Source organism: Esox lucius, chromosome 2 (genome assembly GCF_011004845.1).
Source record: "Esox lucius isolate fEsoLuc1 chromosome 2, fEsoLuc1.pri, whole genome shotgun sequence".
In the NCBI taxonomy this organism is placed as follows: Eukaryota; Metazoa; Chordata; class Actinopteri; order Esociformes; family Esocidae; genus Esox; species Esox lucius.
The window spans coordinates 2279663-2305447 of record NC_047570.1 but is presented as its reverse complement, the minus strand read 5'-3'; the positions used below and the strand labels follow the sequence as shown (position 1 = coordinate 2305447).

The 25785-nt window shown below is 45.8% G+C and overlaps 1 long non-coding RNA gene across 1 annotated transcript; it reads left to right on the top strand.

Moving 5' to 3' along the window:
• The first annotated feature begins 21483 nt into the window (after positions 1-21483).
• On the top strand, positions 21484-21700 carry LOC117593324. The gene is made up of 2 exons (XR_004574770.1): positions 21484-21523; positions 21635-21700. It is a non-coding gene; the product is annotated as an uncharacterized LOC117593324 (long non-coding RNA).
• Positions 21701-25785: the final 4085 nt, after the last annotated feature.

Sequence of the window (25785 nt, the reverse complement as noted above, 5' to 3'; positions counted from 1 at the left end):
CGGCCACCCTGCGGAGAAAGCTCATTTCGGCCGCCTGTATCCGGGATCTTGTCCTTTCGGTCATGACCCAAAGCTCATGACCATAGGTGAGGTGGAACGTAGATTGACTGGTAAATCGAGAGCTTCGCCTTGCGGCTCAGCTCTTTCTTCACCACGACAGACCGATACATCGACTGCATTACTGCAGAAGCTGCACCGATCCGTCTGTCAATCTCCCGTTCCATCCTTCCCTCACTCGTGAACAAGACCCCTAGATACTTAAACTCCTCCACTTGAGGCAAGCACTCTCCACCAACCTGAAGTGAGCAAGCCACCCTTTTCCGACTGAGGACCATGGCCTCGGATTTGGAGGTACTGATTTTCATCCCCACCGCTTCACACTCGGCTACAAACCGTCCCAGCGCATGCTGAAGGTCCTGGTTAGAAGGGGCCAACACGACAACATCATCTGCAAAGAGCAGAGACGAAATTGTGTGGTCCCCAAACCTGACACCCTCCGGCCCCTGGCTGCGCCTAGAAATTCTGTCCATAAAAATTACGAACAGAACCGGCGACAAAGGGCAGCCCTGCCGGAGTCCAACATGCACTGGGAACAAGTCTGACTTACTGCCGGCAATGCGGACCAAGCTCCTTCTTCGGTTGTACAGGGACCTGACAGCCCTTAGCAAAGGACCCAGGACCCCATATTCCCCAAGCACCCTCCACAAGATGCCGCGAGGGACACAGTCGAATGCCTTCTCCAAATCCACAAAACACATGTGGATTGGTTGGGCAAACTCCCATGAACCCTCCAACACCCCGTAGAGGGTATAGAGCTGGTCCAGTGTTCCACGGCCCGGACGAAAACCACACTGTTCCTCCTGAATCCGAGGTTCTACTATCGGCCGTATTCTCCTCTCCAGAACCCTGGCATAGACTTTCCCGGGGAGGCTGAGAAGTGTGATCCCCCTATAGTTGGAACACACCCTCCGGTCCCCCTTCTTAAAAAGAGGGACCACCACCCCGCTCTGCCATCCCAGAGGCACTGTCCCCGACCGCCACGCGATGTTGCACAGGCGTGTCAACCAAGACAGCCCCACAACATCTAAAGACTTGATGTACTCAGGGCGGATCTCATCCACCCCCGGTGCCATGCCACCGAGGAGTTTCTTGACCACCTCTGAGCCCTCATCCTCTGCTTCCTCAATGGAAGAAGTGACAGCGGGATTGAGGAGATCCTCGAAGTACTCCTTCCACCGCCCGACGACATCCTCAGTTGAGGTCAACAGCTGCCCACCTCTACTGTAAACAGCGTTGGTAGGGCACTGTTTCCCTCTCCTGAGGCGCCGGATGGTTTGCCAGAATCTCTTCGAGGCCAGCCGATAGTCCTTCTCCATGGCCTCACCGAACTCCTCCCAGGCCCGAGTTTTTGCCTCCACAACCACCCGGGCTGCAGCCCGCTTGGCCTGTCGGTACCTGTCAGCTGGGTCAGGAGTCCCACAAGCCAACCAGGCCTGATAGGACTCCTTCTTCAGCTTGACGGCATCCCTTACTTCCGGTGTCCACCACCGGGTTCGAGGATTGCCGCCTCGACAGGCACCGGAGACCTTACGGCCACAGCTCCGAGCGGCCGCTTCGACAATGGCGGTGGAGAACATGGTCCACTCGGACTCAGAAGCTCTGCCGGAGGTGGGAGTTAAAGGTCTCTCTGACAGGAGACTCGGCCAGACGTTCCCAGCAGACCCTTACAGTACGCTTGGGCCTGCTGAGTCTGTCCAGCTTCCTCCCCCGCCATCGGATCCAACTCACCACCAGGTGGTGATCAGTTGACAGCTCCGCCCCTCTCTTCACCCTAGTGTCCAAGACATACGACCGCAGGTCAGATGAGACGACAACAATGTCGATCATCGACCTGCGGCCTAGGGTGTCCTGGTGCCCCAACCCCGGGCCCAACCATACGAGCCCCAACCCCGGGCCTGGCTCCAGGGTGGGGCCCCGGCTGCGCCATACCGGGCGACGTCACGGTACTCATAATTTTATTCATCATTAAGGGGGGTTTGAACCGCTCTTAGTCTGACCCGTCGCCTAAGACCTGTTTGCCTTGGGAGACCCTACCAGGGGCATATAGCCCCAGACAACATTGCTCCTAGGGTCACAAGGGTACTCAAACACCTCCACCATGTTAAGGTGGCAGTTCTTGGAGAGGCAAAACACCAATCACAACACTAAACCAAACACAATATCCAAACCAAAATCACAGTAAATCAAGTCACAAACATAATCAAAATACATGCACAATTAATATCCAACCCGTGACATCAGCAATGAAGGAAAATATTAATTGTTTGTAATATGAGCTAAAACGGAAGGTGCAAGTAGGAGAATAGGAAACCCTGTTTAAGCGGTTGCCGGGGAGAGAAAGACTTAGCGTGTCTGTCTTTTGAGAAACAGGACACAGGTTAGAGACACACACACATAGTCTGACAGACATGACAGAAACCAGAAGGGGGCAAGGGGATACTTGCAGTTATCCTTATAAGGAATAGAACTGGGATTGGGCCAATGGCACACTCGCTTTGTTAACTTAACGCCTCTATCTTTTGGGCGTAGTTGAAGTATAAAATGATGTTTTGACTGTTGATCCTTAGACATTGTGCGGCGTCACTTGTCTCCGGAAGCTTCTGTAATAAAGGAATATTCGGTACGGTAATTGACCTGACTCCTGGTGTTTTATTCTCCTTTCCAACAAACCAACTCGGGGAAGTGTTAGACTTCAACAATTTTGGGGGCTCGGTCCGGGATTGGAAAAAGGAGAAGGAATTCGACTCGGTCCAGTTGACCTACACGGGACTCACAGGTTCCAGCACCGGTGCATCATTAAAAAGGTAAGCAGAGCCTGTTATATCTAAATCTGCGTATTGGCTGTGAACTAAATTGTGAACCTGTGGAGAACGTAGTGGTACTGGTTTAAATTCAGGAGGGCGAGGCAATTGGTATTGGTTCTCGGGTTGACTACCCCAGACCACTTCCCGACGGGGACGGTGAAGATTGTAAGCAGGAGACTTGACAATCAGTCGGGTGAACGGCCCGAGGAGATAGGGACACCTCGAACATAACGGGTGAGATAGAATCTCACATACTGGTTCAATTGGTATTGGTTCTCGGGTTGACTACCCCACACCACTTCCCGAACGTGGATGGTGGAGATTGTAAGTAAGAAACTTGACAATCAGTCGGGTTAAAGGCCTGAGGACTTAGGGGCACCTCGAAATATTTATTGTGTGTAAAGGTTCACGTTCAGCAGGGTTAGAGGCCCGGGGAGTTTGGAACTCCCCAAATTTTTATAAGAGAACTGGGTGAAACCGTTCAAGGCAAGGGCAGAGAGAGAGTACGTGAGGTACGAGGAGAGGAGCGAGAAGGGACAACTAGGAGTGAATAAACAGGATGAGATTAAAGGGGCCAGAAAGAAAAGATCAGGCCGTACTAAAGGCAGGTTAGGTGAGGACTCAAAGTCGGGGTCGGGGTCGGACGATAGTGACACAGTGAGAAGGACAAAAAATAGGCAGAAAAAAGGAAATTCACATAGGGAGATGGACTGACTCAGACGAAGACAGTAGTGGAGATTGGAGTAAGGGAGACGCAGATGTATACCCTCTGCCGCGTTCGCCCCCACCAGAACATAAACTACACCATGACGCAGTAGAATCAATTCAAAGGACTAAAAATAAAATGTATATGCGTTCACAAGCAGGGGAAGCTAGTTGTGCTGGGTTTCAGCTGCCTCTCTTTAGAGTGGGAGGCGGCGAACCGAGATATAAACCATTGGGGCTGGGAGACGTACAGGCACTGGTAGATAAATTACCCCTGATGGGAGAGGGAGGTGGACTATGGTTGTCACAATGTGATAAACTCACAGCCGGTCAAATGTTGGCACTGGGGGACTGGAGGGCAGTAGCCGCCCGAGCCATGTCCGCCCAGGCTATGACTGAGATAGAAAAAGGGGCCGCCACTAGGCGGACCCCTGACGACACCCCTTTCAGTCAGGTGGTCAGGTGCATAGCCACGACCCTGAGGGAACGATTTCCCTTGCCCGCTGGGGCCCCGATGCCCAAGTAACCTTGGGAAAAAGAGCAACACCCTAGACAGTATCTAGAAGCATTAAAGAAACATGGACCAAACACACAGGGCACCACCCGGGGAAGGGAGGTCTGCAGCAGGAGTGGTTTAGAAGGGCGGTCTTAGAGGGACTTCCAGAGAAAATAAAAGAGGCAATGATGGCAAATCCTGACTTGCCGGGTAGTGAATCACACGTATGGGAAAGACATGTAGTGCATCATTTACAGAAGGCTAAAGACGAGGAGACAGAGAAAGACAAACAGATACAGGAACTGAAAGAGAACCTGTTGCGCTTACAGCTGGGTGAAGCCAAAGGGAGGTTCAATGAAGGGAAAAAGAAACACAGACAGATGGCAGCCCTAGGCTCAGGAGAACCTGACACACCCGATTTATACCCTGTTCCCACATGGGCACCCCAACCTCACAGTGGCCATGGGGCATTCACCGCGTCCTATCGTCCAGGGACTCCGAGGGGAGGTTATGGTAGGGGGAGGGGGCGGGTAGAGGCAGAGGGGCTCCAGGAGCCCAAGTCCCATACGGAGCCTGCTATACGTGTGGGGACCCGAACCACTGGTCCAAAGAGTGCCCACAGAACGCTGGGAGGGGCAGAGGATACCCAAACCAAGGGGCAGCTCCAGTTCCCAACCCACACGCCGTCCCACCACCTAGTGCACCTGGACAATACCCACTCTCTTATGAGGGAGGGTGGGACCAGGAATGACTGTCTACAGGGAGGGGAGGGGACAGCGGGGGAAAGGCAGACCCTATGCTGTCCCTGAATGTCGACAGGAAGGACTTCCCCTTTCTGGTTGACACAGGTCCCACTTTTTCCACCATCACCGCCCCTCCCAGGACTACTATCCTCCAAGACAGTGGAAGTTGTGGGGTTTGAAGGAGTGGGACAGACTTTGCCAGTGACATTTCCTCTTAAAACGATACTGGGTAAACAGGCCCTCAGCCATTCGTATGTGGTGTCGGCAAACACACCAGTGAACTTATTGGGGAGAGACTTGTTGATAAAACTGGGGGCTAATATCTTATGTTCTCCAGATGGACTAACTGTCACGTTACCAGACGGGACATCGGTGGTGTGCGGACCTGAAACCACACGCAAAGGGCAGTACCTGGTACACCCGGTGAAGGGTGAAATAGCAGAGATATACTGGGGACTATTGATACCGGAAAAGCCGGACAAACAGGGTATTTTGTCCTAGTACTTCAAGTGGAGGCCGTGGATCTCCCTCCTCGAGCCGTACTTTCCTCCGCCAGACCCCCCACATGTAACCCTATTTTATGATCGGCAGGGCGATGAGGTGTATAGAGAGGGGTTTGGGGATGTAGTGTGTGGGGACACGTGGCAGGTCGGGTCTAAAATCATATATGTAGGCCCTGAAGGGGTAGCGGCAGATGTACAGTTGACAGAGGAGCAGGATCAGTGGTACATGATGCCGGAGGAGTCCGTCCCGCATGTGTCACTGGCCCTGCATCCTAAACACCAAGCAAAAGACCTGGGGCCCATGGTTAAAAGGGCGGTCGAATGCACTGATTGGACACTCACTCAGGCGCCAAACGTATGGTACTCACCCAGCTGTAAGACGTATCGGTTAGAGGCACCAGGGACGGATTGGGTATATTTAGAGCGAAGGGAGATAACTCGGGATCATGGGAGGGAAAAGATGGATCACCCTGTAGCCACGGCCAGACTAAATGAGTTACCGGACTCACTGTGGTCCAAGGGCCCCACGGACGTGGGGCTCACCGATTGCCCACCGGTCACCTTTAAAATCGGACTGGGAGAGCCCATATGGCTGCCCCAATACCCGCACAAACCAGAAGCAGAGGAAGGGTTGGATGTGACATTGAATGGTTTGTGGCCCACAGGGGTGTTGGAGGAGTCAGGTTCCGCGTGAAACACGCCTATCCTCCCGGTAGAAAAGAAAGGGACAGGGAAATACCGTATGGCCCATGATCTCAGAGCTATTAACAACATCTTACTCACACCCACTTAACCGGTACCTAACCCGTATGTAGCACTCACTAATTTAACCCCTGATCAAAAATGGTTCACACATAGGGGTCGGCAATGACGATACACGAGACTACCACAGGGGTTCGCGCTTTCCCCTGGCATATTCAACCAGGTACTGAGAGACCAGATGCAGGGATGCTGCCTGCCGACAGGGGTAACTTTGGTCCAGTACGTAGACGACCTGCTGCTGGCGGCCCCGACGGTGGCCACCTGCATCCAAGCTACAATGACGGTCCTCACCAGACTGGCAGAGAAAGGGTTCAAGGTGTCAAAAGAAAAGCTACAGCTGGTAAGGACGCAGGTCTCCTTTCTGGGCAGAGTAATCTCGCAGAAGGGAGCGGGGCTTTCCCCAGCTCACCGCACAACCATCCTCCACCATCCTAAACCCACTACTGTTCAGGAAATGCTATCATTCCTGGGGCTTACGGGGTACAGCCGCAATTACATCCCAAACTATTCAGGGCTCACAGGGCCACTTAGAGCGCTATTTAAAGAGCAGGGAATGCGTAAACTTAATGCCACTCTCAATTGGACTTGCCCGGCCGACCAGGGCTTCATTTTGCTGAAACAACAACTATCCACCGCAGCTGATCTGGCCATACCCGACTACACAAAACCCTTTTTTCTAGATGTTTCTGAAACAGGACAAGTCATTAACGGGGTCCTGTTTCAGAAAAAAGGGGGAGACAGGAACATCCTTATGTACATAAGCGTAGGATTTGACAAAACCCAGCACAGCATGCAGCGGGGGTAGCGAGACTCATTCAAAAATGCGCACACATAGTGATGGGGCATCACCTTCAGATACTCACAACACACAGTGTAGTGGCGTATGTAAATTCACAGATGTTCACTATGACTTCCCTCAGGCAACAACACCTAAGCAAAATTCTCGGGGCTCCAAGGGCCTCTATAACAGCTCCAGAAGTGAGAGCTGTTATAGAGGCCCTCAGGCAGGCCAAGGCCAAGAGAGTAAACATTTACACAGATTCGGCATATGCAGTAGGCGCAGCGCACGTGGAGCTAGGACAGTGGTTAAAAGCTGGGTTTAGAACAGCAAGAGACAAACTGATTAAACACGAGGCAGAGATGAGAGAACTAGCCAAGGCCCTAGACCTGCCCGAAAAGGTAGCCATCATAAAATGCAAAGGACACGATAATTCAAATAATGTAGTAGCTCAGGGAAATCAAGCGGCAGACACAGCAGCAAAACAGGCAGCAGGGTACACTCCGCGAGTGATGGTGGTAAGAGCAGAAGAGGAAGTGGGGTGGGGAGAAGGCCCTGAGAGAGACGAGCTAGTGAGACATCAAAAGGGGGCTTCCCCACAAGAGAAAACAATTTGGCAACAGAGAGGAGCAACAGAGACGAGCGGGCTCTGGAGAGGGCCAGACGGTAGAGTAATACTTCCACCATCCAGGCGGGGACATAAATTTGCAGAAGCCCATGTGTTGGGCCATGTAGGGCCAGCACAGATGTTGAGGAACTTGTGCCATTGGTGGCACCCGTTTATGGTAGACATGGTACATAACTATACTAGGACATGCACCATATGCACTCACCACAATCCAAAACCGACGATCAAACCTGAGATGGGGGCGTTCCCCATGACGACGAGACCTGGACAAGAGCTAGTGATAGACTACACGGACATGGGGGAAACTGTACGGGGGTGCCGCTACATGTTAGTGTATGTTGACAGAAGCCTGGCCGGCAAGAAGGGAGGACAGTCAGACAGTGATCAAGTGTTTAGTGAACCAGTACATTCCCAGACACGGCTTCCCAGAGAAAAGAACAGTGATTTACAGAAGGCAGAGAGCTTATTGGGCCTAAAACATGCTTTTGGCACTGTATACCATCCACAGTCCCAGGGAAAGGTAGAAAGAAATGAACCAAAACTTATAAAACAAGTTGGCTAAGATATGTGCACAGACTAAATTGAACTGGGTAGATGCACTGCCACTGGCACTCATGACGATTCGATGCTCGTTAAATCAGACCACTGGGTTCACCCCATATGAGCTGCTGACGGGGAGACAGTTTCCAGGATCAGCCGCGGGGCCTGCGGTCCCGGAAGGGGAAAAGTGGCCCAAAGATCACAGAGTGTATTTTGATTAATTGTGAGCTCTCGTTTCAGAATTCACCAACAGAGTCAGAGAACGGAGGGACCTGCACCCGCTAGACCAGAACCTGCCCCAGGCAGAGTGGGTGCTGCTGAAGGTCATCAAGCGAAAGTGGTCGGAGGCAAGGTGGACGGGTCCTCATCAGGTGGTGGAGAGAACGAGCCATGCAGTCCGCCTGAGGGACAAAGGAGAGACGTGGTACTATTGGAGCCAGTGTACACCAGCGCAGGAGCCAGGGAGGTCGGTAACGGACCTCATCCAAACCGGGAAGGAGGAACTTTCCCCAGCGTGGACGGAAGGAGGACCAGCACCAGCCGGACCGGTGCCAGGAGCAGACCCCAGGACACTGCGGGACTACGAGCGAGTGAAGGAGACAAAGGACGGCGCCAGGGGAATAGACTCTTAGGGGAAGGAACTGAAGAATACTGTAACAAAAGGGGGTATAGGACACCGAGTGGCTCATACCACTCGTACCAAGATGACAGGGTTACAGAGAAAGGTCTGGGGAGATGATAGTAGAATGAAATGGTATATGGGAATTGGTGGAATAATGATATGTGTGTTGTATGTTGCTACAAGTTTCCCTGGTTGGCGGCGAGTCTCCATTTCCACAGCGAGAAGGCAGGGGACACAAAGAGAGGACGCCTGCCTGAAGCAGGGAGGGGGTATTGAATTGGATTATATCAAAGGGTCACATACTGCTTTCACATTTGACTTATGCTCGGTCATAGCTTGCGGGAGATATAATGGCTCGTGGAGGGATTAAAACCTGTATGTGTTTCACACTCCATATGTAGATGCGACGTGTGGTGTGATGGGACGTCTGCCGGGTGAGGGGTGGTGCTCTCCAGTTGTGACAGTGACGGGCACTGTGGACACCTCAGCAGGTAAGGTGCAACCTGGGGAAGTGGTAGAGGTTGACTATAACAAATTGAAACCGTTAGAGGTGATCTAGAAAGACACGGGGTATCACGAGAGTAATATCTGGCTTGATTGGATGTTGCAAAATGCCAAAGAACAAGATTTAGGGGACTGTGTGGCATATGCCGCCCCCCGACCTCAACTATACACTGAGCCAGCTCCTTTGTATTCAGAGGACCCTTGGGGATATCGGTGCATGTTAGCTCTTACACATTGCGCTTCCCCTGTGAACTGCATCACCCTGGCAAGCGTGTTTCCTCCGATAGCTAATGACACCAGGACGGGGCCGTTCACTCCCCACAAAGGGGGAGGGGGATATACCTGTTTCCACTTCACCAGTCAGAAACCCGTGGTGAATGTTGGAGAAATCCCCTCGCAGTGGTGTAATGTTACGATCCAGAGCCAATCTATTATCGGACCCTGGGCCCGGTCTGGCCTGTATTACTATTGTGTGGGCACCCGACTCTTGGTAAGAATCCCAAAAGGCACCCAGGGGGTATGTGCGATGGTACGGTTAGCAGCACCCTTAGTGCTGATAGATGACCGAGTTAAATCACTCCAGACAAAAAGGAGCGACGCTCTTACCCGGCGCCGGCTTAGATATGTAATAGGCCATCGCTCAAGTGATACATTCGACCTCACTGTGGACTCCCCAACCTATATAGATGCGATAGGGGTCCCTAGAGGGGTCCCCAAAGAATTCAAATTCGCAGACCAAGTCGCGGCAGGATTAGAAAATATTCCTATTCTGTCCGCTTTGTTCCCCGTCACTCCAAACAAGAATGTAGACCGCATTAACTATGTACATTATAATGTCTTACGTCTCTCTAATTTGACCCGTGATGCGGTTGAGGGCCTGTCAGAACAGTTGGGCCCCACCTCGTTGATGGCGGTGCAGAATCGCATAGCCCTCGATATGTTATTGGCAGAGAAGGGCGGGGTTTGTGCGATGTTTGGGGACATACTTTCATTCCTAACAATACAGCTCCGGACGGGTCGGTTGCTAAGGCGCTACAGGGCCTTAGGACTCTCTCGCGAACTATGCACGAGCATTCTGGGATAGATAATCCGCTGGAGGAATGGCTGACCTCGATGTTTGGCCAGTGGAAAGGTTTGATAATGTCTGTTCTTTTATCGCTTGCTACATTTGGTGCTATAATGGTTACTTGTGGGTGTTGTTGTATCCCATGCATAAGAGGGCTTGCCATGAGAGTGATCTCTACAGCCATTGAGAAGGCTCCAGGACCGCCACCAGGGATGCTGATGCCTCTACTGGAGCAGCATGACCCGGGAGAACTGGAGCTTGGCGAATAGGGGTGATCTCTCTGGGGAGAGATCAAAAGGGGGAATTGTTGATATATTGATTGTATAAGTTAGTGAACTGTTGTGAACTGTTGTAAGCAATGAAGGAAAATATTAATTGTTTGTAATATGAGCTAAAACGGACGGTGCAAGTAGGAGAATAGGAAACCCTGTTCAAGCGGTTGCCGGGGAGAGAAAGACTTAGCATGTCTGTCTTTTGAGAAACAGGACACAGGTTAGAGACACACACACATAGTCTGACAGACAAGAAAGAAACCAGAAGGGGGCAAGGGGATACTTGCAGTTATCCTTATAAGGAATAGAACTGGGATTGGGCCAATGGCACACTCGCTTTGTTAACTTAACGCCTCTATCTTTTGGGCGTAGTTGAAGTATAAAATGATGTTTTGACTGTTGATCCTTAGACATTGTGCGGCGTCACTTGTCTCCGGAAGCTTCTGTAATAAAGGAATATGCGGTACGGTAATTGACCTGACTCCTGGTGTTTTATTCTCCTTTCCAACAAACCAACTCGGGGAAGTGTTGGACTTCAACACTAGACAGACCCTCTGTTACACTCCTTTGTGGGTCTTCCTTATTCTCTGGGTTTACTGTTGACCATTGTTTTCCTGTTTTGTCGAGGCATCTCGCTACGCTTGCAATCCACTTCAATAAAAGTGCCAGCAAGCTACTCCCTGCATCAGACTTCTCTCTACAGAACGTGACTATTTTAAAGAATAGAAGGCATGTAATGACTAGAATAAATATTATACCCAGATGCATAAAATTATACAGCAATGCTATTAACTGCTGCACAATATATACAAATTGCAGTTAGTTAGCTAGCATGTAAACTAATGAGGCAGTGTGTACTTTGTGTATTATATCATAGCAATCGGAAGTATTGCTTACAATCTGTCTTGTTTCTACAGGTTGAGCTGGATGAATTGATGGAACTGCATTCGCCTTTAGTCCTCTTCTAAGTGAACATATGTAACGATCCTCTGCAGTAAAATGTTTATTGCATACTTTATATTTCACAATAAATATAATGCTGATGTCCATGGACAAAAATGGGTCAGCTAGGTGAAGCTACCAATCTTCACGTAGCTTGTTGAGGTCAAAGTTCACATCCACCTCAAAGACATCATTGCCAAAAAAATGAAGATGTCTGTGGTGGCTAGAGGAAATAGTTCACTAGTGCCAGCTTGATTTTCCAAAATTCTGCCGGCTGTTTTATCAGTAAACAGTTTAGTGCAACAGATGACTGATTATAGTTTGAAGTGTTTTGGAGGAGTGTTCTACTTGCAGTGCAGCTTTGCTATGATAGGACACAATGTATCTCTTCATGAATTTGGAAAATGCTAATTATGCTAAATACAGACTGGGACAGAGCTGAATGATGGATTGTTTAACAAAGTTATTCTATGTGCCTTCAGGAAAAACTCAGGGTAAGTGGACTTTTACTCAAATGTGAATTTTGACCGAATTTTATCCCTTTAAGAGAAACTGAACAAATGCCTAGAAAGCACCCAATCAATAATAGGAAATGTTTATTAGCCGTGGAGGTAAAAATTTAAGAGAAGGAGAACGCTTTCCATTATGCAATTTGTTGATAAAAGCACTGAGTGACAAAGATCATGGATGAAGTCTTACTCTGAGAAATGTTTATAGTTTCTCTTTAAAATTATACATGGGTCCGTTTTTTTGTGTTGTGTCTTTGATACATGCTATAGGGCAGTGGTCGATGTCATTTGTAAATAATCCAATTGCTTTATACAAAGGTTTACTCTCTACATAAACAATGTCGGTGATGACGTAAGAAAAATGTCAAATTCATCTAAATGCTGATGACACTGTCATGTACTCTATTGCTTCAACGGCTGACCAAGCGTAATCACAGCTGGAGACATATTTTAAGATACATCAAGGGTCTTTTTAAAAACGTAATCTGGTTTTAAATGCCAAAGAAAACACGTTATGATTTTTTTGAGTGCAAGTGTAAAAATACACATGCACTCACAAACTTAGATGGCTCTCAAATTAATCAGGTCTCTGCATATAAATAATTTATGGACATGGTTGGATGATAAACTGTCTATTAAAATGTATGTTGAACTTTGTAAACAGCTAAAAATCAAGCTAGAATTTTATAGAAGCAGGACATGTTTGTCCTCCACATCGAAGACAAATTTTGCAAGCTACTTTTATATACGTCATAGGCTATGGGGATATTATCTACATGCATGCTACACCATCCGCACCTTAACTGCTGGATGTTACTTATTATTATGCACTTAGGTTCATCACGGATTCTAGCTACAGAACTCACCACTGTGTTTTATATCAAAATGTGGGTTGGATATCGCTGTCCATGAGAAGAGAGCAACAAGAATTATAACCCATAAAATCAAGTCTCAAACATGTATTAACCTTGAGGCCCCTGAAATCTCCACCGAGTTGGGTATGCCTGACTTTTCCTGTTATGCTCCTTGGTTATGGAATAGCCTACAGACCAAACTTAAACTTCAGACACTTGTCCCCCTTGACCAATTTAAACATTAGAGGAGTTTTTGTGCTGCTTGTAACTGCTCTGTGCAATGCAAGTTCTTCTGCTATCAGGGGAATAACCTCTGTGTAAGTGTAACATTCTGCTGCAGCTTTTTTGTGTTATCTGTGGTTGCTTGTGTTGCTTGTTAGTGCTGTGGGTAAAGACATTGATGCTTGGGTAAATAAAATGGGTGGTTAGTGTCTGCCTGCAGACAGGTGGTTAGAGTCCCCCCATTTTAAAGACAATAAACAACAAAAAGTTCAATTGACATGTTTATTTTAAACAAGACTAATAAAACTGAACAGTAATAAAATTGTAAACAATGCTTTTGTGTTGGCAGCTAATTCAGCTTATGTTTCATAGGCCTAGGGCAAAAGCATTATGATAAATCAAAACCCAAAAATGTACAATGCACACTATAAATCAGCACCAGTGTTATGAACCCTGTGGCTATAGCAGTGTAGGCTGGATGATACAGAGACCCGTGACATAAAACTTGTGCAAAGTAGTGTAGTGTAAATGAACAGTGAGAACAAACGACACAGACAACCAAAGCTACCATCAAACACAAAACGTTTATTATAAACACACAGTGAAGGGGTTAGGGAAAAGGGGCTGAGATGGACACAAGAAATGAAATAATAGAGTCCAAACACCCCTAAACTGAACCGCTTAGCTGACTACTAACCACTACAAAAATACAGTGGGTGGGTCCCAGTGGCGGAGCGTGCATTTCACACCTAGGCCTTCAGTGGGGTCCTACCCGAATTAATCCACCTCTTAATAGGCTAACGTTACCATCATTATTACGCAACGACTTTAAACTATCAATATTATACCGTAAACGCAGTACAACAGGCTGTTGCATCACAGACGGTATCTCTCATGCAGCGAGAATGAATCACATTACTAAAGCAAGAAACCCTAGGGGCCGTTCACATATCGCGTCTAAAAACGTGCCGCTTTCTTTAAAAAGAAAAGAAAAGAGCTTGCGCTACCATGGCGTCTGTCATTGCTATGCAACCATCAAGCAGCCACAGCAGCGCCACATACATCATCTCTAGCAGAAGCATCCGCTCTCGGTTTTCCGTGCATTTTTTAGTAGCTACCGTTTGAATTCTCCGACCACGGAATTGTTTTAAATTAAATAAAATTTTAAATGAAGGCAAAGTGTGTGTTTTTGTGCAAATTCTACGAAAGAAAACGCAAAAGCATGAATTGTTCTTAAAAAAAGTTTACCAAATGTTTCTTTTGAACAATTAAAATATAGTACATTTCTTTCAGGTGATATATACAAAGTATTTTTCATTTAAAAAAAAAAATCGATTTTGATAATGTGAAAATGTTTTAAATAATATATGAAAATAAAAAATATTTTTCGATAATAAATTCACAATAAAAAAGAAATAATATTCAGCACAGAAAAAAATGGGGCAAAAACGGGGCCCAAGTTAGCCAAAAGTTGACTCGCTGTATAAACAAATGTAGGCTAAATAAAATGCATTATAGCCTACTCACCAAAACTGATTATCTGTACACAAAATACATTCTCCTTTCTTTTCTCAAGAAGACTTCAATTACACTGTTGTACAGGTTATTTGTACGTTTCAGATCCAACAATAAGTCCCTTTCTATCGCCATGGAGGCTAATGCTGAAAGTCGAGTCTGTCCAGTCTTATTTCTGGCATACGTTTTAATTCTCTTTAGGGCTGAGAATGTCCGCTCGACAGAAGCAGTGGACACAGGGATAGTCAGCGCCAAACATGCCAATGTGTGTAGCTGCCCCATGCTCTCAAACAGATTTTTCTGCTGAAGGAAATGAAGGAGATCAGCTGGACTTTTGCCTTCAAAGTCTGTCATGGCATACGTTACAGTCAGTTCTGTTTTTAGCCGGGACAGATCGAACAGTGTTCCGTGACTCTGTGTCAAGCTGGTGAAGGCTGCCTGCGGGAATTTTTTCCGGTATGTCTGAAACTGCTGGGGGTCGAGGAGGGAGAGAAACATTAATTTTTCGTGGTCTTGAAATCTATTTCGTATCTGGCAAAGAATGTTGTCCAGAACAGTGCTGTGGAGTTGGTGGTAGTGTGCACGAAGGTCTCCTTGTGCTGGCCCTCTCCGTGCACTCGGAGCGCCTGCGATGCGCACAGTGGCTTCATAGATCTGATCAAATCGGCCCCTCTCTCGCTCAATGGTGTCACAAAACTCATTCACCCTTGACAGACAGAATTGTACATCCAATGTTTTGCTCTGTAGTATTGAAAAAAGCACATCTGCATACTCAAAAATCCCATTAAATGTGTGAAGCAAAAAACAAAACTCAAAATCATCCAGACGTGCATTAAATGCATCAGCACATCGCACAGAGTCCTGGTCATACTCATCATGATGTTCCAGTATGTGGTCAAACAGCTCCTTTAGGGCAACTCTCTTTTCAAAAATGTACTGACCAATCTTGATGTGTATTGCCACCGTGTTGGTGCCACACGAGGAAGACGCCGCTGGCAAATTTCATCCAGTAGTTGCGTGCGCTTAGGGGATCTGGAGAAAAATGCAGCTAGGCCATTTAGGTGGGCAAAAAATATCTTGCATTCCTTAAGCTTCGAGGCCCCTTGAGTCAGTACTAAATTCAGTCGATGAGGATAGCAGTGTATGAATAAGGCCATAGGTGCCCTCTCCTTGACTTTAGCCTGCACCCCATTTAGTCCAGATGACATGACCGGTGCGCCATCAAAACACTGTGCCACAACTTTATCTAGGCATTCGCATTCTTCCAAGAAACTGACAATTAGAGCAGCAATGTCATCGGCTCGCTTGCCACTGGTGACATCTTCAAATTTGACAAAGCGCTCCTTGACACCCGTGTCCGTCACATATCGCAGGACCAGTGCGAGCTGCGCTGCATTACTCGCGTCTGTCGTCTCGTCCACCATAACAGCGACAAAGGGTGCTTTTTTAATCTCCCTTTTAATCTCTTCTCCCATCACTTCAGCAATGGCATTAATCAGGTCGTTCTGTATTGTGCCTGACGTCCCACAAAACACTTTGTTCGTGGACAGGTGGTAATGTAAGTCTGTGTTGTTTTCAGCGAGAAAAGAAAGAAGCTCCAAATAATTGCCTCTATTTGTGGACCCAGCGCTTTCATCGTGTCCCCGAAACGAAAGTTCTTGTTTCCCCAAAAATAGGACACAATCTATCAGACTTTTCAATATTTCCCTGTTTTTCTTCACCTTTTCGTTGTGGAGCTCCGTTTCCCTGCGCATCTGTTCATTGAGCTGTAGATCTACTCGAGTTTCCCCAAAAGTTTTCAAAAGCACCGTTGCTTGTAAGTGTCCGGCCGTGATTTGGTGTCTCGCTGCTGCTTTGGTTAGACAACTCAAGTTTGCAAACCCAGTGTGGCTCCAAACACCAAGTCGATCGACTGCAAATAACATGCATTCCCAGCAATACAATTTGCAGTGCTCCTCGGAGGCTGTGAGCCAAGGGTAACGCTCGTAATTATTGCAATGAAAGCGGCGGGTAAACCCTTTCCCCGGCTGGGACAGGCCTGCTAGCTTCGGGGTTGGCCGACCTTTCCTTATGATTTCCCGCTTTTCTTGAAAAGTCCGTCTTGAAAATGGCTTTGCTAGTAAATCTGTTACCAAATTAACGAATTCTCCCCTGTCAGCCATTGTGGTTTGTAAAATAATAATAAAAAAAAGCTGTATTTAATCACTACGTAAATGTTTTTATATTGTACAGATTCCGTTTGCGGTTTGCTCCGACTAACGTTAGTTGTAATAGCACGGGTTCTGACCATCCAATCAAAAGACGTGAAAAGGCTGACGTTATTCTAAGCCTTCTTGATGGCCCCAGTGTCGCCATCTCGAAATCTGATTGGTTGATTAAATCTGATATCAGTATCTGATTGGTTAAAGAGCACCGTTACATTCCCATTAATTTTTAAGCAACAGGCGCCTGCACGATTGATTCTGAAGGCCTTAAGGCAGATTTATTTGCTCGTGGCAACACATTGAGACTGAAATATGATTGGATTAAAGCTCTAATATAAACATACACTACTAGAAGCAGCGCGACCAAGAAATAAGCTATGAAATTAAGAGAATAGACTATTGGGAATAATTTAATACACATTCACAGGAAAAAAATTACATAAATGCAAGCCAGTGATTCTGATAGTGTTTAGGCCAGCAGAGAAGGCCTTGCTGGCCCTGACGCTCCACCACTGGTGGGTCCGTTCTAACTAGTATTTTTAGACAACGTTTTTCAATGGGTTGTATATGCCCAAGGATGACTTGCTCAAAAAAAACTTTTCCCAGGGACACAAGGACAATTAAAACACACAGGATGAACAAGGACTAAACAGCAAACAGCAAACAATTGACTAGACAAGACCAAACAAAACACCACAGCAATAAATGAAACAGGACAAAGTGAGATGGGCTAAACTAAGTGATGTATGAATGAAGTGTCTGTCTATCAAAAAGGGTGTGTATCTGAAGAGTGTCTATGTCCATATGGGGGAAAGCAAAAAGAGTCTCTCTGGGAGAACCAACTGACTGGGTTTTTAAACCAGGGATGTGTGATGCGATTGGGTAATGGAAAAAGGAACAGGTGGTGCAATTAGCAGGGGTGTCCACTGATTGGTCCACCTCAGCAGTCAGGCGATGCACTCGTTGGTGGGTAACACCAACGAGCACAATCAGACAGGGACACAGGAGGGGAACAACACAAACGCACATATAGGTTACTTGCATACGTATCAACCAGCCATCTGTTAAAACAACGCCAGCTAATGGCTTAACACTTGACCGTTCTGAAAAAATACTGATCTAACAAAATGTCACAAATTTCTTCAGATTGAGATTACCACTGTCTTGATATTACAGTCACATCCTTCCTCAGATAGAAAACCCACCTGACAATAATTGATTCTAGCATGTAAATGCCCTCAAACTATTGCCTTAATCTGTTTACCATACCTGGAGTATTATTGCATGTAAATGTACCCATATAGCATAAACAATGGTGTCCTATGGTTACAAAATGGAAAGAAGAAGCAAGAATCACTATTCAAATGCTAGTATATACACTGCGTGCACAATTATTAGGTAATTGAGTATTCTGATAGTATTATTATTTCTATGCACATTTTCCTACTCCAAACCATATAAACTTGAAAGCTCATTGGATTGAATTATTTTCAGGTGATATGTATTTGTGTAATGAGGGAGGGTGTGGCGACAGTGAATAACACCTTATATCAAGGTATGCATAATTATTAGGCAGCTTCATGACCTCAGTTAAAATGGGCCAAAAAAGAGGAACCCATTTTCCTCCATTGCCACCATATTCCAGAACATGGCCAAGTTAAAAAAGGCATAAAAAATACCACCACGCAGGCGGCGGATCCTGGTCAGCAGGGAGCACTGGCGGCGCTGGCTACGGCTCCTGGGCAGCAGGGCGCGTTGGCTGTGGCTCCTGGGCAGCAGGGGGCGCAGGCTGCGGCTCCTGGGCAGTGTTGTCACTGCCCCCTCTGGGCACCCCCTCAGCCCCCGCCGAAATATTTCCTGGGGAGGCCTCCATCTCCCCACAATCCGGAGAGGCCTCAGCACAATAATTGACAGCAAGCTATGCTTTGAGTCACACACTGATGCTGTTTGCGCCAAAGCCCAGCAGCGTATGCATTTCTATCGTAGATTGAGGAATTTTAATATTGACCATACTTTGATGAGAATGTTTTACTCTTGTTTTATCAAGTCTGTCTTAACCTTTTGTTTTTATCTGCTGGTTTGGTTCCTTGTCCACAAAAAACAAAAAACGACTAGAGAGTATTGTGAGGACGTGTAGTAAAATTGCAGGCATTAACTTCTCCCCCCTTTCTCACACTTATTCCAACCGAGTAGCGAAGAAGGCCCAAGCTATTGCAGCTGACCCTAGTCATCCTTTGTGCTGCCAGTTTAAGCTACTTCCCTCAGGCCGTAGGTACTCCATGCCCAGATGCAGGTCAAATAGATTTAGAAACTCTCTTATCCCGACTTCTATCTCGATTTTAAACAAATTGTCAGAACTGTTTTAAGATGATTTTTATTGTATTGTTTTCTAAATAGTGTGTTTTAGAGGCTTAGAGATTATGTGTGCTTCTACACTATGGTGTATGTGTGTTGTGTTTTTGTGTTTTTTTCTGCTGGCTGTACAAATAATTGCCCCTCGGGGACAATAAAGTATCCTTGATCCTTGACCGGGTGTCGGGCCTACCTTGTGGTGCTGCCCTCATCGGCTGGGTTGTCCGGATCAAGGGGGAAATGTCCTTCTCCAGCCGGAACGGATACCGGGGCAACAGCTCCTTTGTCCCGGTGATCCGAAGGCGACCACACCCCTCCACGATCGCCTGCTCCATGCGCTCCCCAGTATGGGGAGCTTCCAGTTCCAGCTGTCGGAAGCGTATAGACCCGAGCATGAATTCAAGGAGCCGACGGTTCACAAGGTAATTTTCCTCTTTCGTAACCTGCTGGTTCATTCTTCCAGGGTCGATCATTCTGTAACGATGGTGGCGGTAGTGGAGGAACCAGGCGCAGGCGAAATGAGCTCGATGTACGTTTTAATGCAAAAACAAACACGAGCATTCAAAAACAAACTTAAAGAAAGCTGAATGCTTTAAACAGCACAAAACGGAAAACACTCACCAGTTACATGTACATACAGACAGTGACAACAATGATCGACAAATGGGGGGAGCAGAGGGGAAACATTTAAACACATACTAACGAGATGATTGGGATCTGGTGTGAATAGTTGAAGACATGTGACACGAATGTGCGGTCGATGTATCGGTCTGTCGTGGTGAAGAAAGAGCTGAGCCGCAAGGTGAAGCTCTCGATTTACCGGTCAATCTACGTTCCTACTCTCACCTATGGTCATGAGCTTTGGGTCATGACCGAAAGGACAAGATCCCAGATACAGGCGGCCAAAATGAGCTTTCTCCGCAGGGTGGCTGGGCGATCCCTTAGAGATAGGGTGAGAAGCTTGGTCACCCGGGAGGAGCTCAGAGTAGAGCCGCTGCTCCTCCACATCGAGAGGGGTCCGTTGTGGTGGCTTGGGCATCTGTTTCGGATGCCTCCGGAACGCCTTCCTGGGAAGGCGTCCCACCGGGAGGAGACCCCGGGGAAGACCTAGGACACGCTGGAGGGACTATGTCTCCCGGCTGGCCTGGGAACGCCTCGGTGTCCCCCCGGAAGAGCTGGAGGAAGTGTCTAGGTAGAGGGAAGTCTGGGCATCTCTGCTTAGACTGCTGCCCCTGCGACCCGGCCCCGGATAAGCGGAAGAAAATGATGAAAATGATGATGATGTGACACAAAGACAATTCCGGGATGTGTTTTTGGAGGGATGGGAACTGGAGCTGTATGGGACGGTGGCACTGATCCTCACCGCACCGTGACAATTATTATTATGTATGTGGAAACTCATGACTCAATTAAGTCAAAATGATTCAACTTTTCAAATTTAATTATGTACTATCAAACATCCATGAACAAAAAAATAATACCTTTAAAAACTTAAACTTAAAAACACTTAATACTGACAAGTTACAATCTGTCTTCAAACCAAAGATACCACACAGAATAATAGACTTGAGTGCAAACTTCCATAAAATAGCACACTACTTCTCCTCACAGGAGTAGGAAAACATGGGTCTGTGGCATAGAAAAAGTTCAACAAAAACTTGTGAAATTAAATATAAATAGTGCAATCAGTCTTTTGTGTATAATACAGCATGTGGGCATATTTTGCTTTTATCTGACGCTCCTGTCACTCCACTTCTCAGGTCGTCATACATCTCCCAGACACATGGAGACCTCCTGCAAAAGGCCACATAATGTCCAAGAGCAACCTGGGTTAAGCCTCCTCTAAAAGCAATGACTGCCCGTAAAGTAAATTTCTTTCCCTGGAGCATCAGATTGGAGGGAAATTCATTTAAAGGAAACTCTGTGGAGTTGCTTCCCAGGTCAGTGTCAATCCACATAAGTTCTCCTAGACTGTACCTGTGATTTCCCTGCACAGAGCACTTTTTCTGAGGTATTTGGCTTGATTGCAGAGCGACACTGTGACAGACTTTGGATCGGCCTAAAGCAGGGGTTCTCCGGAAGGTCAAGGCCTTCTTCCACCGCGGTCTGAAGATGAGCCATGCCAGATGCCTGCAGTACAGCAACAGAAGCAATTACAAACAAATGCAATTTCCCTTGTGACTTGTTTGCTGAGACCACAATATTGTAAAGAGCACTGTTTTGTCAATGAAACACAAGTGCGTTTTGTCATTGACTTTTCAATGATAGTGGAGATGTGGCATTGTGCATCAATATGGAGAGCACCAGTCGGACAGCTTTGAATATTGCCCTCTGTATGTAGGCCTGTGCATTCAGACCCTTTGTGGTGATGGATTTCACTAGCTGGTGGAGGTTGTTGGAATCCTCATTGCAAACAATATTTTCAAAAGTTACACTATCACAGTAAGCACAACATAAGCATTGACAAAAAGCATGAAATGCACATGTGTTCAGCACAGACATTCTTGATTTCTTGAGTTTAACAGGCTGTTGATTGTTTCCATTTTTCAACAGGTCCACTTTGAGTCTTTTCCCTCTCACAGATGGATCTGCATGGAGCCATTCAGGACAAGGAGAGAGGTATGAACTCCTCTTCCTCTTTTTGGGTGGAACTGCTAAGCCTCTCCAGTTTTCAACAGCTTCTTCATCTGTTGGATGGATGTTTGTGGCAGTGTCAGACTTCCCAGAGCAGGAAGCATCCATCTCTGGCCTTCCATCTATCCTGCAGGTTGTGGTGGGTAGTGGACTGACTCCTGTGTCGATCTCTGTTGCAACAGCCTTATCCTCTTCACCTTTTTCCACACTCTTTTGGTTTGCAGATAAAATATGCATGTTGCCTTCAATGAAGGACAGATGTCGAGCAATGAATCGATCCACTCGAATAGGCAAGTGTTCATGCTTGAAAAGGCAGCATTTGACGTTTTTAAACTCAGCTTCGTCATTGGCTGACCTTGCAGTGATTTTGGAGCTCCGGAAGTGAGGGATCATTACCCTTGTCCAGAGAGGTAAGTAATTTGCAAACCAGATTATATTTGGAATAATCTCAGGGAGGAAGTGCATATTGTCATGATCATCATTAGATGTGGCAAGTGACCTGCTCTCCTCACATATATCTGTTACCCACTGCTGCAGGTCTGTCTGTGTTTGGTCACATGGATCCACTTCTTCCAGGTCCGCACCCTCTACATCTGGAATGATGACACACTCTTCTGCAATTCGGGCTTTTAGGTATTTCTTGCACCTTTCTGAAATGAGGGGGGCTCCAGAGCTGTCACTGCCCTCTGTTTCGCTTAGAGCCACAATAGTAATGCATCTTAGTAGCTCTCTTGCATCGTCCATGGATTGTAACATGAGAAGCTGAGCTATTGACCTAACACAGAAATCTTTAATGTGATGTGTTTTTTTTTTTCAAGCAGTCCCACTGGCAGATCATCTTGATGCAGTGAGCAACATCAATCCGCACGAAACAAGGTGGGACTTTTGCTGACTGTCTACTGAGTAAGACACCACAACATTCATTGATGTAGGTCTTAAGATCAGGATGAGAAGTAAAAGCCTTGACCAAAGCTCAGAGCAAAGCCAGAGAAAAGTCACTCACAACCTCTTTTGGAGTAGGTGCACCTGCGCGTATCCATTCTGTCAGCCAATGTGTTATGGCATTAACATCATGTCTCTCTGACAGCATTTGCACCACTGGGACACTTGAGCTCTCACCCCCTGCCACAACACCCTGATAAAGAATGTTTAGGGTTTACTCACTTTCATGTCTGTTTAATTTAACCAAAGTGTATAGTGCCTTTGCAGTGATCTTGTTGTCTAGCTGTTTACTAAGCTCTGTCCAGATGCTCTGATTAGGAGAAGCTATGTTGCCATTTTGGACTATGGCCTCTTTTGATGAACACAGGACTGTGAAAATGGAATCCCTGTCGACTGCTGGTTTCTTGGGCATCTGGCATAAGCAAAACATAATTACTCTAAATTATCCTGATTACAAAAAATATCATGTACAGCATAAATTTGTTTTAATATATTACTGTATTGGTCTGAATATAAGGATAATATAATATAGTAAGGATAATGTAGATGGATAATATATCTTATATTAGGACCAATATGGTAATGTTGACCCCTAGATTGTCAGTTTTTATTGAACTGAAAATTAATTGCTAACACTATCACAAATTTTGTTATGAAATGTTAAATACAGTTGCACATGTGACCCATGATCGTTTTTTTATACTAAAATGCAACTTTGTGCAACTGTAATCAGCATTTCATAGCTAAATTAGTAATATAAGTGTTATTATTGAGCTTTCTGTTCAACAACAAGATTAGCTCTCTTGAATGTTGTACAATATTCTTGAAGCTACTAAAATTGTAACTGACAGTTTTAAAACAATGTATACTTACATTGGTCAGAAATTTGGATTAGTAACGACTTTTGTAGTTTGATTTATATCGACCTTTTCTCCACTAACTCTACACCATTTTATACAAGAGCATTCTTGAACAGAAGTGTCACTTGCCCCTAGTGGTGGCAGTGAAGTGTAGCAGATGAGACTCGTAAAAATGTAAATAAAATACAATCAGGAGACACTGAAGTGAAGATAATTGTTTATTGAACAAATTATGTGATGACAGATCATCTTCGTTAGTTTTACTTTAAATGTGTGCTCACCTCGAGGATAGTTTAGCTGTTTTCTTTACCCAAAATGCTGAAGTTACTTTTAAACTACGACTTGATGGCAGACACGCACAAATCCATTTTGCTCAGAGAGAGAGAGTGGCAGGAAAAAAAAGAGTTACATAGGCCTAATATCTGAACAACGTGACGTTTTTATTAAACTACAGGACTACAAAAAACACTGATAAGAAGTTGCATGATGTTCTATTAAATCATCTTTATTAGCATCTAACATTTTAGAGATTGAATAGACAAAACCGAAATATGCTCATAGGCTATAGGCTTCTGATTAACTTCATACAAAAATACAAAGCTGTCTATAACTATTTTTGATCTTGTGACCATTGATTTATCTATTTTATTCAGTCAGCCTTATTTGTAGCCTATAGGCCTAATAAATATTAACATTCATTTGATTTAATTTCTGATATTTTAAAACCCAACGCAGCACATACAAAAATGTTAACGGCACAAACCAGCACAAACGGAGCACAAATGAACGAGACTATTTTGGGTGAATTTGGAGCATGTGGGGGGCTGGTGACGTCATCGACAATAATTTTATGTCTAATATTTTAAAACCCAACGCAGCACAAACTAAACTTTTACCAGCACAAACGAAGCACAAATGAACAAAACCATTTTGGGTGAATTTGGAGCATGTGGGGGGCTGAGTGACCTCAGAATGACCACCTAATATTATTTTATTATCTAAAAAACCGAAGCAGCTCAAACAAACCTTTTAACAGCACAAACCAGCACAAACGGAGCACAAACAATTGGGTCTATTTTGGGTAAATTTGGAGCATGTGGGGGGCTGGTGATGTCATCGTATATAATTCAATTTCTAATATTTTAAAACCCAACGCAGCACAAACAAAACTTTTACTGGCACAAACCAGCCCAAACGAAGCACAAACGAACAAGACTATTTTGGGTGAATTTGGAGCATGTGGGAGGGGTGAATTATTCTAATATCTAAAAAAAACGAAACAGCACAAACGAAACTTTTTACAGCACAAACCAGCACAAACGGAGCACAAACGATTGAGCATAGTTTGACGATATTTTGCGTTGGGTGGGGGGCCAACTTCACGCAGGTCAAGTGGACCGTTGTAGAGTAAAAATGTACGCAGCTCAGTCGCTTTCCATCTTAATCTTTCTGCAAGGGGACAAGGTTTTCTGGCAAATTCATTTGGGATGTATCCCTTTAGGGCAACAAGCCTTTCCAATATAGAGGAAGCTTGATGGAACGAAACACGCCAACTCTGGGGACCACAAGTGCCCAACCACAGATCCAAAAGCCATCTAGTGACGCCCAAACAAACTAAATGCATGTAGTCATGAGGGAAGCCTGTTACCTTGTCAATATTCATATCTGAAAGAGACTGGTTATGGTGGTGTTCTTCGTCAACTAACTGTTTAAAGCACTCGTTGGTTCTACAACTTGCATTAACCTCTGGGAATGTCATACGATGGCCTGTGTAGACACCCCTTTGGTAGCATTTAGCACAGCCACTATATCCAGTGTGTGACTCCACATCTTTTATAAATGCTCTAGCTGGGGCATCACATACTACAGAACTCACATTCATGAGAAAAAAATTTGCCCATGAAAAGAAAACCATCATGCTTATGTAATCACAGACCAAGTCCTTCAAATACTCGTGCAAAGATGTTGGTTTTGAGGAGCCACAAAATAAAGCAATCATAAAAGGCTACTTGGCATATCCCTGCTTTAATTCAAGTATTTGCCAAAACTGAATGGCAGAGCTCATAAAAAGAGGAAGTCCATTAAAACTGTAACTGCAACTTGAATACATGCATATCTGAAACCCTAGACCATATTTTTACAAAATGTTTGTTGAGTGTGTTGAGAATTCTAAAGCAGTAGAATGTGCCACCAGCCAAAGAGTGTTACAGTGCATTATGCATACATACAGTGAATGTTTTCAAACTAGAATTTTTTTGTCATGTTTCA